Below are 20733 nucleotides of genomic sequence, written 5' to 3' on the forward strand. Positions count from 1 at the left end.
CTTGATCCCTACTACCAAGGTTTGGTGGGGTGGACTGGGTAGGAAAGCTGAAAAACAGATCATCAATCACTTTGCTGTTCTAGCTAGTACTCGGAGGTAGCTAATCTGTGTGAAGTCGTTTTGAGCACAACCACGTTGGTGGATGTGCTCCCAAGTTGAGTGGAATGATAGGTTGTTATGCCTCATGTGTGAGAAGGGCAAGAGACACAGGCATAGCTGGTTCCTCTGCTCCCTTGCCCACCAGCGCTGCTGACCCTCTTCAGTATAAGATAATGTATGACTCTAATCACTTTGCATCCCCAGCATGCTACATAAGCCACCAATCCCTTGGAATAAACAGGTTTTGCCTCTTCGTCCAGTGTGGGAGAGATTGTTTTTAAAAAAGAATCCAAGCCCAGGCACATGATGCCAGGGAAGGGTGCCAGCCAGGCAAGATCTGTCTCTCACTGTCTCTTCCCTAGGATGGGGAAGCTTCTCCTTCACGGGGAGTGTGTGGGGTGTGTGTCCCTACATAAGTCCATTTTCCCACCTCCTCCCCGCTGGGGAAGGATAGGCTCTTTATTCATACAGGGGTCCTAACAGACCAGGTTATAAAAGGTGGGGGAAAGCATAGCTTGCCTGTTTGTTTTGCCTTGGCTGCCAGAAAAGCAGGGGGAAGGCTAAAGTTGTACATCAACTTGAACAGGCAGATTTTGTGCTGGACTCTGACCCCAGCCCTCAAACCCCAGCTCGGGCTGTCTCCAGGTTGAAAATGCTCCAGGCCCTGTCCCCAAATGTACAAAACAAAAACAAAAAACTCTGGGCCCCACCTCCTGACCCAGAGGCCTCTTACCCACAGGCCCTCTGTAATTTCTGGTTTCAATTGTTTGCATCTTTTAAAAAAATATTGGTCATATATATTACAATATTACAAAACCTGCAAATTGCAATACACCATCCTACATAAATGGTACTATATAAAGTAATAATCATATACTGTAATCTGTCCAAGAATAGGGTGGCGAGGATCACTCTCTCTCACACACGGGTGTCAATTATGAACCTAATAATGAAGGGAACTCTTTTTACCTTTGCTTGTCCCCTCCTCCTCATCCCTCCCTCTGTTCTTTCCTCCATTATCAGAATCAGACTGCCAGCTCCTTGAGACAGGAAGGAACCTGCCTAGTTCCTTATGCCATTATGTGGAGGTGCATACTGTGATGGTATTGAATAGATACTTAGTTGTAAGAGCTGGTCCTTAAAAGAGAGAGGTGTAATACAATCCCATTTTTTGTCCTGAACTGGAGATTCACACTATCTCCTGACTTTTCCAGGCCCCATATCCCATTCCATCTTCTTGTTTCTCTTTACATAAAGAAGAAGGTCATGGCCTCTCTGAAATATTGTGTGTGTGTGTGTGTGTCTATGTCTATGAAGACATGAGTTTTTCAGCTGACACAGATGGAGGAAACGTCACCAGATGGTGAGTCGCATTCTCTCTGCTGAAAAACAAATGAGACGAGCAATTTTTGCAAAAGATCGGTGATGGAGGGGATTTCCGTGCTGTCCCAGAAGGAGGTGAAATTTCCACTGCAATTCAAATAAGGCCTTCTGGGGTTTGGTGGTGGCCCATAGACCATCTGGGTTTGGCATGGAAATCTGGCAATGACCCACAGACCTGCTGATTATTATACAGAGCAGCACACAAATACTCCAGGGTTTTTCAGAAAAAGGATGAGAGGAAGTGTGAGGGTAGGAAGAGAAAGGGAGATACTCTGACTCTGCCGTATATGCCTTGCGTGATCTTGGACATGTCACTTGATCTCTCAGGGCTTTGCCACCCTGCACGGGGTTGGGTCTCTTGTATAGCTCAACGTATTCCTGATCAAGGTTCAGACTACCGTGTAATTTAATAAAACCTCTTTCTCCTTTCCCCCCTTTGCCTCCTTGCTATATTTTAAATCCAACGTATTTTGCAATACCTGATACAACCCCCTTATGTTTTACTTCCTGATCTGAAGGGAGGCCTGTAGACACTTTAAATGAATATCGTGTCAATTACAGGATGTTCAGCAGAGCAATGGTTCATGCTATTTTAATGGACAGAAAACATCAAAAAATGGGACACTGGGCCAGTCACTGCAAAGGAGGCAAATAATTACCAAGTCAAAGAAAGATTCTTTCATACAGGGGTGTAGTTGTCCTGGGTCTTGGGGGGTCTTAGACCCCTTACTTTTTTGGGAGTAGGGTCCCAGCAGGGTCCTTTGGTCTCCAGAATCCTATGAGCCAATCAGCATGAAAAGGGAGTGTGTTAGCCACTGAAAAGAGACTTCTAACATGTTTCCTTGTGCTTTCCTGCTGTTTGGAGCCAATTAGTGAAAGGAGGTGAGTCAGCCACTGAGAAGACTCATTTTAACAGCTAACACTCTCCTCTTTCATGCTTATTGGCTTCTAGGGAGGTCTGTTGTGAGAGAAGGCATTAACAAGGAATTCATTCTAAACCCAGCAGCAAAGAAAAAGGGAGGGGCATGGCTGTGATTATTATGAAGGGACCCTGTACTTCTGAATTTGCCACTGCACTGCTGCTGTCATACACTGCATCTAATTAACCAGTCTGTGCAACTTACTGCCTAGGGATGACCAGAGGATCACTGGCAACAATTTGCTCATAAACTTGGGTAGCTTCTGAGGAGGAAAAAAAAAGATTGTATTGTATCCTACGTCTTAGCTGAGGATAACCAATAGTAATGTTGCACTCCAATTCCCATCAGCCCCAGCCAGCATGGACAAAGGTCAGGGATGATGGGAGTTGGAGTCCAGCAACATCTAGAGGGGACCACATTGGCTAACTCTGACCTTACCACTGGAAGCAATGAGTGTTATTCAATGCTAGTCCTCCTTAGAGTTGACCCACTGAAGTTAAAAAACATGACTAACTTGGTTTATTAATTTCAATGTGTCTACTGAGTAGGACTTAGCTGAATCCAACCCTTTGACTTTGGACATATGATTTAAAGGCGGCACAAAATGTACAAGAAGGAATTATGATGATGATGATGAAGATGATGTTGACATAATATTTTACAGAGCAACAGAAATAAAAAAAAGGTCAGGTTCCTTCCCTGAGGAGTTTACAATCTAAATTTCAGTGGTGAGGGAAAGGAGGCAAGGGTAACTAGAGAAATCTGAAGGGACTTGGAGAAGGATTGAAAGTTCTCTATGGAGAGCTTTCTGTAATTAAAATAGCTCACACCCCATATTTATAGAGGAGGAAAGGTTATAAAGCCACCTTCCTTTAGTAAAGAAGCAGTTTTATTAGAGTTCATGGGGATGGGGGATGGGGTGAGCATGGCACTGTAAAACCAGGGGAGTGGACAGAGCAGGGTCCATTAAGTGAGGCTAATAGCAGAATTCTGTCCTGGTGTTTCCTGTGCATCAACTGAAGTAGCTATTCCAGAAGTTTTGTATTTCTGGGAAGGTCTTTATGTCTTTATCTAATTTGCATTTGCAGAATTCTATTTCCTATTTCATCCTACTCAAATATTTCCAAAACTATCTGACGAGGCAGTAAGGCAGAATGATCTGTCACTTTAAAGTGAAGGAGGTTCCTGGACAGACAGCAGAGCTATCTCCATGTGGAATGGACATGGAGCCCCCTACTGTGACCAAATGGAATTTCATGTCTGTTCCACAAATAGCCTTAGGGTTGCCCAGTCTCCTGAGCCTGAGAACCTGAGACTTGGCCACATCCTCACCATACATTCAAAGCATTATTGTACCACATAAATAGTCATAGCTTAAAGAATCCTGGGAACAGTAGTTTATTAAGAATCCTGAGAGATGTTAGGAGACCCACAATTCTCTCCGTTGTTGTTATGTGCCTTCAAGTCGATTGTGACTTATGGCGACCCTATGAATCAGTGACCTCCAAGAGCATCTGTCATGAACCACCCTTTCCAGATCTGGTAAGTTCAGGTCTGTGGGTTCCTTTATGGAATCAATCCATCTCTTGTTTGGCTTTCCTCTTTTTCTACTCCTATTGTTCCTAGCATTATTGTCTTTTATTTATTTTATTTTATTTATTATTTCAATTTATATACCGCCCTTAGCAGAATAGCTCTCAGGGTGGTGAACAAACTTTTCTAGTGAATCATGTCTTCTCATTATGTATCCAAAGTTTCATAACCTCAGTTTCATCATTTTAGCTTCTAGTGATAGTTCTGTTTTAATTTGTTTTAACACCCAATTATTTGTCTTTTTCACAGTCCATGGTATGCGCAAAGCTCTCCTCCAACACTACATTTCAAATGAGTTGATTTTTCTCTTATCCGCTTGTCCTGCCCAGAGCATGAGACACAAGACAGAGGCGAAACTGGAATTAATTCTTGTTTTATGACAGTAACGGTTACATCAAAAGCAGTGCGCTTCATAGACCTGACTATGCTAACTCACTACTGGCCCTAGCTAAGCTACCTAGGCATTCTGTGCAGCGTGTGGAGTAAGTTGACTCAGCAACCCAATCGGGGGCGCCGCCTTAAATAGGGAAGGTCTTTGCCTGTAATCTCTGACTCCTGCAAAGAACCACCTTCTGACCTTCCCGCTTCTCGCGTCATCTCACGAGGGGCGAGAAGGGGCAAGCCTCCGGCTGCTCATCTGACAGCAAAGGCTTGCTAGGTGCCGGCTCAACCTCGGGGGGGGGGCAGGAAGCATGTTGGCAGGGAAGCGTTTGAAGTGCCAGGCGGGGAATCCCGGGGGGGGGCAGAGTTGTCATGCACACAAGATCACCTCCGAACAGCTCTGCTGGAGTGCTTGCAGTCAGAGCAGGCGCTTTGTCGACGGGAGGGCTGACCATGGGAACTTGCGAGTTGTCAGCATCTCCCCCTCCCTCGGTGTCCTCAAAAATCTCATCCTCCTCTGACACCTCTCTCTGGACCACCCGAGGGAACTGGAGCTCAACTTCATCCCCCCCTCCATGCACTATCCCCCTCCACCCCCTGGGCTTGGGCTTGTTCGACTTGAAGGCAGTCCCATTTCTATACAATAACTATTGTAATAGTTCTCTTTGTCACTACGTACTAGTTGCTGTATTGTTATATTTAGGGTTCTGACTGTGTTTCTGCCGCCTTTTGCTTTTGCGTTCCTTCTCTCTTTAACCGTTTTAAGAGTTTCTTCAGTCATCCATTGAGATCTTTCTCTCTTTTTAACAAGAGGTATTGTCTGCTTGCATTCTTCCCTGATAATGTCTCTGATTTCACTCCATAGTTCTTCTGGTTCTCTGTCAACTAAGTTTAGAGCCTCAAATCTGTTCCTTATTTGATCTTTAAATTCTTCTGGGAAGTTATTTAAATTGTATTTCGGCATTATGATTGCTTTGTTGTTCTTCTTTAGCTTTACTCTGATTTTCGATATGATCAGTTCATGATCTGTACCGCAGTCTGCTCCTGGTCTTGTTTTTGCAGAAAGTATGGAACTTCTCCATCTTCTGTTTCCAATTATATAGTCAATTTGATTCCTATATTGACCATATGGTGATGTCCACGTGTACAGTCGTCTTTTTGGTTGCTCAAAAACTGTGTTGGCAAGAAACAAATCAACTTCTCCCTCTTCTGCTACCAATTATTTATTTATTTATTTATTCAATTTATATACCGCCCCATAGCTGAAGCTCTCTGGGCGGTTTACAACAGGTAAAAAACATCTGACATACAATTAAAACCTCATATTAAGCAGTTTAAAAATAAGTTAAAAATATCAGGAATTAAAACATAATTAAACACACACTAAAATGCATATTAAATACTACTAAAATGCTGAAAATGCCTGGGAGAAGAGGAAGGTTTTTATCTGACGCCGAAAATATAATAATGTTGGCGCCAGGCATATCTCATCAGGAAGAATATTCCATAGTTCGGGGGCCACCACTGAGAAGGCCCTTTTTCTTGTTGTCACCTTCCGGGCTTCTTTCTGAGTAGGCACCCGGAGGAGGGCCTTCGATGTTGAGCGCAGTGTGCGGGTAGGTTCATATTGGGAGAGGCGTTCCATCAGGTATTGTGGTCCCATGCCGTACAAGGCTTTATAGGTTAAAACCAGCACCTTGAATCGAGCCCGGAAACATATAGGCAACCAGTGCAGGCGGGCCAGAATCGGCGTTATATGTTCGGACCGCCTGGTCCCAGTTATCAGTCTGGCCGCCGCATTTTGCATGAGCTGCAGTTTCCGAACCGTCTCAAGGGCAGCCCCACGTAGAGTGCATTGCAGTAGTCTAATTTAGAGGTTACCAGAGCATGAACAACTGAAGCAAGGTTTTCCCTGTCCAGATAGTGGTGTAGCTGGGCCACCAACCGAAGCTGGTAGAACGCACTCCGTGCCACCGAGGCTACCTGAGCCTCCAGTGACAGGGATGGATCTAAAAGAACTCCCAGACTACGAACCTGCTCCTTTAGGGGGAGTGCAACCCCATCCAGGACAGGTTGTACATCTACCATCCGGTCAGGGGAACCACCTACTAACAGCATAGTCTTGTCTGGATTGAGCTTCAATTTATTCGCTCTCATCCAGTCCATTATCGCAGCCAGGCATCGGTTCAGCACCTTGACAGCCTCACCTGATGAAGATGAAAAGGAGAAGTAGAGCTGCGTGTCATCAGCATACTGGTGACAACACACTCCAAAACTCCTGATGACAGCACCCAGCGGCTTCATGTAGATGTTAAAGAGCATGGGGGACAGAACTGACCCCTGCGGAACTCCATACTGGAGAGCCCAGGGTGCCGAGCAATGCTCCCCAAGCACTACCTTCTGGAGACGACCCGCCAAGTAGGAGCAGAACCACCGCCAAGCAGTACCTCCAACTGCCAAATCCACAAGTCTTCCCAGAAGAATACCATGGTTGATAGTATCAAAAGCCGCTGAGAGATCAAGGAGAATCAACAGAGTTACACTCCCCCTGTCTTTCTCCCGGCATAAGTCATCATACAGGGTGACCAAGGCCGTCTCCGTGCCATAACCGGGCCTGAAACTTGATTGAAATGGATCCAGATAATCGGTCTCATCCAAGAGTGTCTGGAGCTGGTCCGCAACCACTCTTTCTAGAACCTTGCCCAGGAATGGGACATTCGCTACCGGGCTATAATTATTAAGATTTTCTGGGTCCAGGGAAGATTTCTTCAAAAGTGGTCTCACTACTGCCGCCTTCAGACAGCCTGGGACCTCTCCCTCACACAGTGAGGCATTAATCACTTCCCTGGCCCAGCCGGCTGTTCCATCCCTGCTAGCTTTTATTAGCCAAGAGGGGCAAGGGTCCAGAACCGAAGAGGTCGCACGCACCCATCCAAGCACCTTGTCAACGTCCTCAAGCTGCACCAATTGAAACTCATCCAAAAAATCATGACCAGGCTGTGCTCCGGATACCTCATTTGATCCAACTGCTATAACATTGGAGTCCAAGTCCTGACGGATGCAAGAGATTTTATCCTGGAAGTGCCTAGCAAATTCATTACAATCAATTCATTATAATCAATTTGATTCCTATATTGACCATATGGTGATGTCCATGTGTACAGTCGTCTTTTCAGTTGTTCAAAAAGATGTGTTCCCAAGAAACAAATTATTGGCTTCACAGAATTCAATAAGTCTTTCTCCTGCTTTATTTCTGTCTCCTAAGCCCCATTTTCCCACAATTCCTAGTTCTTCTCTGTTTCCTACTTTTGCATTCCAGTCCCCCATGATTATCAGCACATCTTGTTTTGGTGAGTGATCAATTTCCTCCTGTACTTCTGCGTAAAATCTCTCCTCCTTCTTCTGCGTTTGCCATTGGAGCGTAGACTTGGATGATGGTTATGTTAATAGGTTTCCCATTTAATCTCATTGATATCACTCGCTCAGACCTTGCGTTGTAGCTCCTAATTGCTTTTGCTACATCACTTCTCACTATTAAAGCAACCCCGTTTCTTCTTGATTTGTCATTTCCTGCATAAAATATTTTGTAGTTGCCTGATTGGAAATGTCCCATTCCAGTCCATTTTAATTCACTCACGCCAAGTATTGTAATGTTGATACACTCCATTTCTTGCTTGACAATTTCTAACTTTCCCTGGTTCATGCTTCTCACATTCCATGTTCCTATTGTGTGCGTCGTACAACTCCGGACTCTCCTTTCGCATCTGTGCGCATCAGCCTCTGGGCTTCCTTTCGGCTTTGACCCAGCTGCGTCATTAGTCACAGCGCTACTCGTACTTGTCCTTTGTTCTTCCCCAGTAGCTCACTGACCTGGGGGTCTCATCTTCCAGCACTATCTCGTATTGCATTTTGGATACTCTGTTCATAGGGTTTTCGTGGTAAGAGGTATTCAGAGGTGGTTTACCATTGCCTTCCTCTGAGGTTGGATGCAACTTAGTCCGAGTTTTAGCATTGTAAAAGAAGGAAATAAATCTCTCTCTCTCTCCATATCATTCATGATTGTATAAACCTCAATCACGTGTATGCCTTAATCGTTTTTTCTTCTAAATTAAAAAGTGTTAGATGTTCTAGGCTTCCCTTGAAGAAGGTGTTCCAATCTCCCATGGTCGTTTTGGTTGCCCTGTTCTGTGCTTTATATGAAGTGAGAGCTTTGGTTTAAATAGCTCATCTAGCATTCCACTTGTTTATAACATGATAACCCTTCTGATAATCGTGATATCAGAATGGAATTTAGTACCTGTGCTCAGAATTCAATTCTAGGCTTCAAGTTCAATAACCAGCTCAAACCCCCCAAGCCTGTTTTCAAAGGGGCATAGAACATATCAAACATAATGCAATGTGCTATCTCCCAAGAAGATTCAGACAACAATCCTAAATGCACTTATTAAGAGAGTAAGCCCCATTGAACATAATAAGTTGTATCCAATGCTAGTCCTACTCAGAGTGGACCTATTGAAATGAACAGACATGACTAACTCTAGCTAGAAAGACATCCACTGTTTTGCCAGTTCCAGTGCATCTCCACCTCCCTCTTCTGAAAAAGGAGGCACACAACATTAGTCAAACCCACCCTTTTTTCTTGTAAAACTGGTGGGATCAGCTTGAGTGAATTTAAAAAAAAATTAGCTTCAACGAGATTTCACAACTGATCAGCAGATCAACCCGTTCCCTCTCTAGGGGAAATGCTTTGTTCTCATTATTAGTGTGTTCACAGCCTTAGGATCATTAATTTCAGTGGGCCTATTCTGAATATAACTTGGCTGAATACAACCCAATTAGCCTTAGTTCTGTGTAAGCATGCAGAGGAGTGTGCAGTGAGGCATTCAGCACCCTGTTGTACATTTCAAATTTGAATAGCAGGTCAGTCGTTGCAGCTGTTTCCAAGGGTGCCAGGAAATATTTAGATCCCACCACAGAGTGATAAATACACTGAAGAATGAGATATTGGAATGAAAACATACATGCATTTTCAAGACCCCACTCTCCAAGTTTGGACTCCAGCCAGCTTGACTGCTTTCCCATTTTGAAGGAGCCTGGAAAGATGTCAATCTGACTCTCCATTAAGCATGAGGTATTTGAATGACATTTGATGTGCACGTGTAAGATGTAGTTCTCCGAATCTTGATCCCTACTACCAAGGTTTGGTGGGGTGGACTGGGTAGGAAAGCTGAAAAACAGATCATCAATCACTTTGCTGTTCTAGCTAGTACTCGGAGGTAACTAATCTGTGTGAAGTCGTTTTGAGCACAACCACGTAGCTCAGTGAGTGCCTTCTGACCTGGAGGTCTCATTTTCCAGCACTATCTTGTATTGCATTTTGGATACTCTGTTCATAGGGTTTTCGTGGTAAGAGGTATTCAGAGGTGGTTTACCATTGCCTTCCTCTGAGTTTGGATGCATCTTAGTCTGGTGTCTCAGCTTTGACCATTCCGCCATGGGTGCCCCTGCTAGGAGTCTAGCCTCTTGGTCTAAACTCCTGATGGCATTGCTCTCAGCTTCTTCAAACACTCTCAAACCCCCTCACCACGTTAAGGTGTGCATCCTAAAGGGGGCAATTCCTCCTACAGAACTACAGTTCCCAGAGTTGCGAAGTACAGCTCCAAACAACTCTCAGGACCCTTAGCAAACTATAGTTCCTATGGTTCTTTGAGGAAAGCTATGACTGTTAAAGTGGTATAAGATGTACTGAATGTATGGTGAAGATGTGGCCTTGGGCAGTGCAGCTCCAGAGCTCAAGTGAGTAGTAAGTAGGGTAGTGGCAAATTCAGAAATGCAGGGTCCCTTCATGATAGTCATGCCACACACCCCTTTTCCACTTTCCCTTGCCTCCCTTGTTCTCCCTATCATCTCACAAGTCCACACTCCACTATGACAGATGTCCGTAGGAGCCAGTCAGCATGAAAGGGGAGGCTGTTAGCTACTGAGAAGAGTATTCTCAGTGGCTGACTCATCTCCTTTCACTCTGATTGGCTCCAATCAGCACGAAAGGGCAAGGACTCTTTTCAGTGGCTAACACATTCTCTTTTCATACTGATTGGCTCGTACAAAGGGACCTGGCTGGGACCATGCTCCCATAAAAGTAACAGGTTTACAACCCCCTATGACCCTGATGACAACACCTCTGGTGGTACCTGGTGGAGAAGAGAACTTGGTGAGAAAGAGAAAGAGGCCAAGCCACTCCAGCTTCAGTACTAGATTATTGTCCTCTTCCCTATAACACCTTACTGGCACCTGCGTCTCAGTTAATCTGTTCCTCAGGAAGAGAGAGGCACTGAAACCAGAAGAACATGCTGGATACAAGGCGTGACTTAATATTTAGAATGGAGGAATAGGCTGGGGATGGAAAGGACCTGCCCAGTTAGGAGATGCCTTACAACCTGTGCAGGCTGGTCCATCATAGTGAATGGGGAAGTGCCTCAGCAACCTCAGCTTGTCCTCAGCCAGCCCTCATCTGCCTGCCTTCTTACTTCCTGGCTGTGACTCCATTTACTTTTGGACTACCAGCCTTCTTCCCCACCAGTCCCAATGGGCACCAGCTGCCACTGCCTGTCTACCCTGGTGTTGGCTACTTTGACTGGCAGGAGCTCTTCCAGCTCTCAGGTAGAGAACAGTCTCTCCCGTCACCTGCCACTTGATCCTTTTAACTGGAGATCCGCCAGGAAGTAGATGGCTGCCTAGGACCCATTTATACATTTGGCAGAATCAACTGGTAAAGCTTTTCCTGGATTCCACCACTTTGGGCTGCCAGTGAGAGGTTATATGTTGGAACAATCCCCTTACATAATAAAAATAGGGGTGAGGCAAGGTTGAATCTTTCTCCCTTAGATTTGTATATACAGGGAGCTCTTTTAGCATTTAAATATACAATCCTCTGCCTCTCTCTTGAAATGATACTGTCTAGTAAAAACCTTCACAAATCTGTAGAATATATAACCTGCCCCCTGTACGCCTGGTTCACAGATGAATCTTTGTCTCTTCTACTCTACATTTTATCAATGTACAATTGATGACTGGCAACTATAATGCGTAATTTGATGCCATTGAAAGGCATGCCATTTGAAGCAATAGGAGCACTCTGTTCAGTGTTATGTCTTGATGGTGTCCAGTTCACACATGTCATCATTTGGCATTGCAGTCATCACCCACAGTCTGCCTATATGGCCATGCACTCCAGTCTGTTATTGCCAGGCTGATGCAAACATGCCATCTAGTGTCCACATGTTGCAAAACACCTTGTTTCTTTCCATGGCTGCAAACATCCGTTTTCCCCGCTCCATCCTTTCCTAACTGATCTTGAAAAGGAGGATGCACAGTGTCTTTGCATAGAAGTTCTCAGCTGCTGCCCCCCCACTGGTTACCAATCCGCCACTCACTCTCCTTCTAGACCAGACGTTGTAGTCATGGAGGATAAGCCTACGCAGGGCCAGCTTTAACAATAGGCAAACCAAGGTGGCTGTCTGATGCAGCTGAATGGCAACACATTCTTAGTTACTGAATGTATTACTGTGGTATTTTTACAGCTATGGAAGGGCCACAGAGGTGTTTGTGGGACTCCCTGCCTTTGGGGGCCAAATAACTTGAGTGGCTTTGGACCCTATGCTTCTTGACTTGCGGAAGTGCCGTTGCCATTTGCTGCTCTGCCTCAGGTAGCAAAATGTCTTGAGCCAGCTCTGGGTCTATCAATAATAGACACTAGCCGTGACAAGACAAGTGGAACCTTCATTATTAGAAGAAGTATATCCCTGGTCATTTATTATTTATTTATTGCAATAATTTATATCCCACTTTTCAGGATACAAGTCCTTCCAAAGCAGCTTACAAGAAACATCAAACCACATTAAAACACCCTCCCCCAAATGTAAATATATTAAAAGGCATAAAATCCTTCCCATGGCTCAGTTGGTGGTAGAATCTCATCCTGTGTGTGATGGTGGGGGGGGGAGGAAGCAAATAGTCTAGAAGGAGCATGTGTAATTGACGGATGCTGGGAACCATGCCTTGCCTGTGCAATTGGTTGCTAGAGCCAGAATGTTCGGCAAGATCAGTAAAGGGAAAGCTGTGGCCCTCCAGATACTGTTGGACTCTAGTGCCCATCAGACCCAGCCAGGATTGTCAATGGTTAGGGACGATGGGAGCTGGAGTCCAACACCATCTGGAAGGCCACATATGAAGAACACAAGAGGAGGCCTGCTGGATCAGGCCAAAGGCCCACCTAGGCCAGCATCTTGTTCTCGCTGTGGCCAACCAGATGCCTTTGGCAAGCCTACAAGCAGGACTGGCCTAGATTAACCCTTGGTCTGATCCAATTCTTATATGCCAGATATGAGTTGCACGGGATCAGAATATGCGTCCATCTAGTCCAGGCGACTTTGGAACAAAGGATTTCAGTTTCCCTATTAAGAGATACACTGCCTCCGCACTTGGAGGTTCTGCTATAGCGATCATGCCTAACACCCGTTGCTAGACCTATCTCCTCTAATGCTCTCCAGGCAGCAGCTATATCCACGAAGCCCAGCTCCAGAGTGACCACTAGTGTCCCTCTCTTTGGTTGATTTCCAGCAGCTCCAGAGAGGCCACGGCGCCGGCCTGTTATTTCCTTACAAGGCAGGGGCCGGAGAGATGCTTTTAGAGAGACGGATGAGGAGGGTGGAGTAAGCCAGCACGCCAGGCGTGGAGGGGGGTCGGGCCGACTGTCTTGATAGATGGGGAAGGGGCTGCCTGTTAGCATGGGCTAACTCCGGAGGGCGCTGCCGTCTGTCTGCCAACAGGTAGGAAGGCGGGAAGGGATCGCGGGGAGAGAGCAGGCTTTAAGGAGGGGAGGGAGAGGTGGGGCTTGCGGTTGCAGTCCCCCTGCCTGCGTGGGCCGACCCACTCCCCCGCTCTCCCGCGCACAACCCACTCACGCCACCCCCGCGAGCCGCACGCACCGCCAGTCCGGGAAGCGCGCAGGATGCAGACGCCGAAGGAATGTAAACGAACCCGGATTGCGGTCGAAAAAGTGCGCGGAGAGGTGGTGGTGGTGGTGGGAGTGGAGGATCGGTCGCGGGTGTGAAACTTGGGAGAGGTAGGCGAGGGGCACCACCTGGGCTGGGAAGCCGAGCGGGAGGGGGGCAGGGCTCTGTGGGGGGCGGGCTGTGCGTGCGGGTATTTGGAATGTACCCAGCCCTGTGGTTGCCTAGCGCTGTGTTTATGTCCATAGCAGGGCGCTTTCTCATTCAGAGACAGGAGGCTTCTATGTCTTGCTCACGGTGCAATTAAAGAGCCCTGCAGCAGAAGGGCTGGTATTGATATATGGGCTGTATATGGTGGGTGAGTGCACGTGTGCAAGGCACAGAAATATTTCTAGGTGCGTGCCTGTCTGTGAGGACAGGAGGAGAAAGAGCGCGCGAATAAAGTTTCTATGGACCGAGGGAGTAGATCCAACCTAGAAGTCTGGTGGTCGACGGGCAAATAATGAGCATCTCAAATTTGCTGCGGGCAACTAATGGATATCTAATTCGCTGAGGGCCAATCGGTGTTGTTTGGGTCTTGGGTGCGTGAAGCTCTGAAGACTACTTTGTTGTGTACCCAAACAGGCGGATCCATCATTTGCTGAAGAGGGTATGCGTGTGCATGTGGATCAGTAATGTTTCATTAAGCTGTTTTTGTTGTTGCTGAAGGCATGCGAGACTTGCCTGTTGTGCTTTTGTCGTAGAGCTCAGTGCTATTCTTTTTCTCCACTTGCTTCATCAAGCTGGGCGCTGGTCTGAGCTGGAATCTGTCCATCCACATGTTCTTTTGTGCTCCCCCCTTCCCCACTGCCTTACTCTGAATCCTCTTCACCCATCCATCAGTTTGTCCAGCCATTTTCTCCACTCTGGATCATCTCCACATGGCCTCTTCCCATTACAGGCTAATCTGCCTCTATGAAAATGTCTCTCTTCTTCAGCTAATACCCCATCATTTAAAACTACCCCTGTATTGGCCACCTCGCTCCCCCCTCCCCATCAATGCATCTCCAAAGCCTCTCTCTGCACACACACCTGATGCCTTCATCCTTACCTATTCATGCCTATTTATATCATTCATAACCTTCATATCTATCTATGCAGCATCGGGGTTTCTTGCCATAGGACAAGACTGTGTGTGTGTACTTAAACACACACACACATGTTCACATTTCACTTGCATGCAAACACTTAGCATTTTCACCACAGATTGAAGTGTACTGACAATACCCACGATTTTTAAGGGTGGGGAGAGGTAGCCTCCAGTTCACACAACCATACACACACATTTTCAAAATGACACATACTGACATATGTACAGGCAGTCATATTTCTGCAGTATGCAATTCATCTGCTTTCATCAAATATTCCTGTTGCACAGTAATTTTCACATACAGTCCCCACTTCTATACACTGTCTCTCTCAACACAACATCATTTTGGACTGCATGCACACATACTAGTTTATTGTAATTGTAATATGATGCAAAATGTATGCATTTTGCCAATGTTACATTTTCACTCACGATTTCTGAATATGCAGGCAGCATCCACGCTGTTCTAGTGAAATTTACATCTCTCCAGCATATTCAACCAACATTCATTAAAAGGAAAGAAAAGAAAAAAGTCAGAGGAGCTGAACACAGTTCCATCCTCCCCACAGCAATCTGACACACTGGTCCACAGACACCTCACATGTAGATCTATGAACGGTTCATGTTTAGTACCAGACAGTAATATAACCAACAGCTAACTGAGTGTACCATTTTAAAATGACCACAGTACTCATGTAAACATGGGTAGACTGGTATAATTATGGACGGAATATCAGACTTGGAGTGGAAAATCCTGCTTTTAATCTCATTGAGTGGCCTTAGGCAATTTACTTTCAGCGTTAACTGAACTCACAGGCTTGTTGTGAGGATACAGGGGATAAGATCCCCACTATGCTGCTCTGAGATCCTTAAAAGAAGGTACAAATATGACAGACACATAAGAACAGTTTACTAATGTGTACATCCACGTGTACACACACACACACACATGTGCACACACCCCTCTCATTAGACCTATTCATTAGGTCAGCAACGAGGTTTTCTAGAGGGCACTTTCCAAAGGGCTGATGGGTCAGCACCTCAACCTGCATCTTCTGTCACCTGCCAACAAACAACAAGATCTTTTCTCACACAGGCCATTTTTCTCCACCCCTCTTTTGCCTCCAGATGGGCATCAAGGATGGCACACCTCAAGGGGATGGATTTGGCCAAGGGATCCTCATTTGCCCCTACATTAAATAGTTGAGTACACACCCATGCACTCTCTAACTTACACACATAGAATCATAGAGTTGGAAGGGGCCTTGTAGGCCATCGATCCAACCCCCTGCTCACAGCAGGAAATCCACAGCTAGAGCATCTCCCGCAGATAGCTGTCCAGCCTCTGCTTGAAGACATCCAGCGAAGGGGATGCCACCACCACCCTAGGCAGTCGATTCCATTGCCGAACTGCCCTTACTGTCAAGAAGTTCCTTCTAATGTCCAATCTGAATCTACACTCCTGCAACTTAAAACCATTAGACCTAGTCCTACCCTCTGGGGCAGCAGTGAATAAATCTGTACCCTCCTCTATGTGACAGCCCTTCAGGTACTTAAAGAGTGCAATCATGTCACCCCTCAGCCTTCTCTTCACCAGACTGAACATGCCAAGTTCATTCAACCTTTCCTCATAAGACTTGTTCTCCATACCGGCTATCATCCTCGTCGCCCTCTTCTGAACCCGCTCTAACTTGTCTATATCTTTCTTAAAATGTGGCGCCCAGAACTGAACGCAGTATTCCAGATGAGGCCTGACTAATGCAGAATATAGTGGGACTATTACTTCCCTCGACCTGGAAACTATAGCTCTGTTTATGCAGCCCAAAACCGCGTTTGCCTTTTTTGCCGCAGCATCACACTGCTGGGTCATGTTCAACTTGTGATCCACTACAATTCCAAGGTCCTTCTCACACGCACTACTGCTAAGCCGGGTATTTCCCATCCTGTACCCGTGCATTTTGTTTTTGTGGCCTAAATGCAGAATCCTACATTTGTCTTTATTGAATGTCATTTTATTAATTTCAGCCCAATTTTCTAGTCTATCCAGGTCCCTTTGGATTTTATTCCTGTCTTCCATTGTGTTAGCTATCCCTCCCAGTTTCGTATCATCCGCAAACTTCATAAGGCTTCCCTCCACCCCATCGTCTAAGTCATTGATAAAAATGTCGAAGAGTATCGGCCCCAGGACAGAACCCTGTAGCACTCCACTCGAGACCTCCTTCCAGTCGGAAGCAGAACCACCAACGACCACTCTTTGAGTACGGTTTTCCAACCAGTTGTGAATCCACCTGACAGTATTTTCATGTAGTCTGCATTTGACTAGTTTGCTAATCAAAAGGTCGTGGGGGACTTTGTCAAACGCCTTGCTGAAATCTAGATAGATGACATCTACAGCATTTCCACCATCTACTAAGCTAGTGACCCGATCAAAAAAAGAGATGAGATTAGTTTGACAGGATTTTTTCTTGACAAACCCATGCTGGCTCCTTCTAATCACAGGTTTGTCATCTAGATAGTTGCCAATGGACTCTTTTATTATCCGTTCTAATATCCTTCCCAGTATTATAACACAATTGACGTATATCTGCTACCAGTTATCTATAAACATGATTCATCTGAGGCACAAAATTCACATCCCTCCTAATTCCACACAGTATGCCAATAAGGCCACGGACTCCAACCCCCTACTCAGTACAGGAATCCATTTTAAAACATATCCAACAAGTGGCTGTCCAGCTGCCTCTTGAATGCCTCCAGTGTCGGAGAGCCCACCACTTCCCTAGGTAACTGGTTTCATTGTCGTACCCCTCTAACAGTTAGGAAGTTTTTCCTGATGTTCAGTCGGAATCTGGCTTCCTCTGACTTGAGCCCATTATTCCATGACCTGCACCCTGGGATGATCAAGAAGAGAACCTGGCCGTCTTCTGAGTGACAACCTTTCAAGTACTTGAAGAGTGTTATCTTATCTCTCCTCAGTCTTCTCTTCTCCAGGCTAAACATGCCCAGTACTTTCAGTCTCTCCTCATAGGACTTTGTTTCCTGTCCCCTGATTATCCTCATTGCCCTCCTCTGAACCCTTTCCAGTTTGTCTGCATCCTTCTTAAAGTGCAGTGTCCAGAACTGGACGCAATACTCAAGATGAGGCCTAATGAGTGCCAACTAGAGGGGAACTAGTACTTCATGCGATTTGGAAAGTATACTTTTGTTAATGCAGCCAAAAATAGCATTTGCCTTTTTTACAGCCACATCACACTGTTGGTTCATATTTAGCTTGCAATCAACAACAATCCCAAGATCCTTCTTGCATGTAGTATTGCTGAGCCAAGTATCCCCCATCTTATAACTGTGTATTTGGTTTCTTTTTCCTAGGTGTAGAACTTTGCACTTATCCCTGTTAAATTTCATTCTGTTGTTTTCAGCTCAGTGCTCTAGCCTATCAAGATCACTTTGAATTTTGTTTCTGTCCTCCAGGGTATTAGTTATCCCTACCAACTTTGATCTGCAAATTTGATAAGATGTTACAGTGTGGCACAGTGACAGGTCAGAGGCTAGCTTTTATCTAGAGAGAAGACTATTTAATCGGGCCCCAGTGTTCTCAAAGTGGGATGTGAGCCTCCACCCATATAAAATCACAAAACTAAAAAAAGCACCAGTTTAAAAGCCCAGGAGAACACTTAAAAGCCCAGCAGTAAAATTCAAATAGAAACAAAATGGTTTTAAAAGGTTGTTTAAAAGCTAACAAAGGTGGGGGCCATACAAACACCCTTTGGGAGAGAGTTCTGAGATATGGGGCCACTACTGAAAAGGTCCTGTCTGAGGGTCTGCAAGTGGGGTTAATCTTAAATCCTGAGCAGCTTCATATGGGTTACTGGGAAAGTGGGTGCTATTGCCTGCCATCTCTAACTCTAGCTTTGGTGTTTGTTCATTAGGGCAAGGAAATGTAGAGCTGAACATGCCCCTTTAGGCCTAGAGACTGTCCCACCATAAGCAGTTGGAAATTAATTAAGGGTGGCAGAGTGGAAGAAAGACGGATCTTAATCTCAGACTCAAAACAGAAAAGACTTGCCCAGACAAACTTCCTACTGGATTGCAAATTAATGGCAGAGAGAGAGAGAGAGAGAGTCATTTCAGTGTCTTTCTTCAGACACCCAAAGAGTATCGGGCTGGCCCTGACCATGTGTCTACTCTTCTGTGAAGTCAAAATCTTTGGCAGGGAACATGGACAACAACAAGTTTGTTCTTCATGCGTTTTTTTAGAACCTTATTTATTTATGCACAGCTATAGCCCTCCCTCTCTATCCCCAGGCCTTGGGGCAAGCTACAGAAATTTGAAAGCGACCCGGGACCTTCTAGTAGAGGTGACTTTTCTTTTTGAAAAAGAAAAAAAGTGGTAAAATGAAAAAGAGAGAGATGTAAGATGTATATTTTACATGTTAGCTTTTTTGGGGGGGGGCAGGTTCTGTCTTCTCAATTGATCTTCTGTTCTTTAGACAGTGGTCTGGGTGCTGGAAGTATATTCTCCCAGACAATCTATCTCCATGCCAGTGGCCAGGCTCCAGAATAAAGTTGGCACCATCTAGCAGCAAAGATTTCACAGTTATAGAGGGCATGTGCTCGGGCATCGCATCATGATTTACATACACATACAAACATGTTATATGCATATAACATGCAGAATCCCAAAAGTGAGCTGTAATATAAAAATATGGAAATAACTTTTTCTTCTCACTCGAAAACATGTTTCTCACTTGAAACCAAACATAGCTCTTGCAGAGCTCCTATTCATTTCATCGTAGATTATGCAGGAGAACTTCCCAGAGGGTTAGGCTGTAAAACACCTACCAATATTTAACTAAAACTCAACTTCTCTTATTCTGGAAATTAAAAAAAAGAAACCTTCTCTTCTGGTAATTATTTACTTTTTGTCTACTGTCTCTTATGCATATATAGCAAGTAATTTTGCTATAATCTCTTCTCTCTTTTTTATCATCAGTTATCATTTGCTGTTGCTGCTACTGTATATTATACACAATTGTAGTTGCTGTTAACATATATGATATTAATTCCTCATTTGCAACTTGTGCATACCCTTTCATTAAATGAGGGGCAACAGTGGTTCTATATTTACATAGTACTTTTTTTTTCCTTCTGGAAGAGAATTTGTTTAGGTCTTCAGCCTAGAGTTGCTAGCTGGCCCACCAGTCACGTGGTCAGTATTTCCCACTTCCTTTATATACGTGAGAGCAGGAGATGCAAAATTCAATGCTGTTCATGAAATCCTCCCTCTAAAAGAAGTGAATTTTGTGAACATATGTTGTGGCTTTTTGTTTTGTTTTAAGACTTCAAAATAATTGTAGCAATGCTACCAATATAGATCAGACACTCCCTCCCTCTGCCATACACAAAAGGGATTTGCGCCTTTGACATGTATACTGCTTAGGCTGCAGTCCTTACCTCCTGTACTCAGAAGTAAGTCCCATTAAGTTCAGTGGGGCTTACTCCCAGATGATTGGGTATAAGCATGCAGCCTAAGACTGCAATCCTTAATAGGATTTACTTCTGAGTAGGCATGCATAGGATTGCACTGTAAATTGCTTATGGAATGTGTGTGGGATCTCTGGCCCTCCAGATGTTGCTGAACTACAGTTCCCATTATCCCTGGCCATTGGCCATGCTTGCTGGGGTTGAAGGGAGTTATAGGTCAGCAACATCTGGAGGGCCAAAGGGTTCTCATACCTGCCTTACAGTGTAAGTGGGCCAAATGGGGAGGCCTGGCAGGCCAAATTAGGCCCTGGGGCCAGAGGTTCCCCACCACTGGCTTATATAATATCCTGCGTGCAGAGCCCTGTAATTCAGGATGGCCATTTGGTGAAGGAGATGGGGATTGCTGCAGTTTCCATTCTCTCCATACCAGTCTTTAGCCACTGAGTTGTCTATCAGAGGGCAAGCTAGGTATCGTCCCTACAGGAGCTAGTTTTAGCCCAAGGGGCCTCTGGTGTAGAAATATTGGGTTCTCCAGAGACATAGGTGCTCGGATTAATAATTGTAGGTCAGTAGCAGATAGTGTGGTGGGCGGCAGCACTCACCCAACCTCCACTTGGTTGTGAGGTAGAGGAGCAAGGTGGCAGCAAGATCAGTGTGATGCAAATGCACCACTGGCATCAATCCAGGGCTTCCACTAGTAGTGTGTTTGCATTGCACTGACCTTGCCACTGCC

General features: G+C 45.3%; 1 protein-coding gene across 4 annotated transcripts in view; it reads left to right on the forward strand.

Moving 5' to 3' along the window:
- Positions 1 to 20733, forward strand: part of PNCK (pregnancy up-regulated nonubiquitous CaM kinase) — a 51106-nt gene that overhangs the window by 9425 nt on the left and 20948 nt on the right. The window contains exon 1 of one of the 4 annotated variants that reach the window (XM_061614211.1): positions 13114 to 13204. The exons of 1 other annotated variant lie outside the window; for it this stretch is intronic. The gene's annotated coding sequence lies outside the window, so the exon portion shown is untranslated. Of the gene's footprint in view, positions 1 to 13113; positions 13205 to 13285; positions 13501 to 14018; positions 14037 to 20733 lie in introns of those variants that run through there. 2 more of the 4 variants (XM_061614212.1, XM_061614214.1) reach the window with 2 other exon arrangements.

Source organism: Rhineura floridana, chromosome 3 (genome assembly GCF_030035675.1).
Source record: "Rhineura floridana isolate rRhiFlo1 chromosome 3, rRhiFlo1.hap2, whole genome shotgun sequence".
Classification (NCBI taxonomy): Eukaryota; Metazoa; Chordata; class Lepidosauria; order Squamata; family Rhineuridae; genus Rhineura; species Rhineura floridana.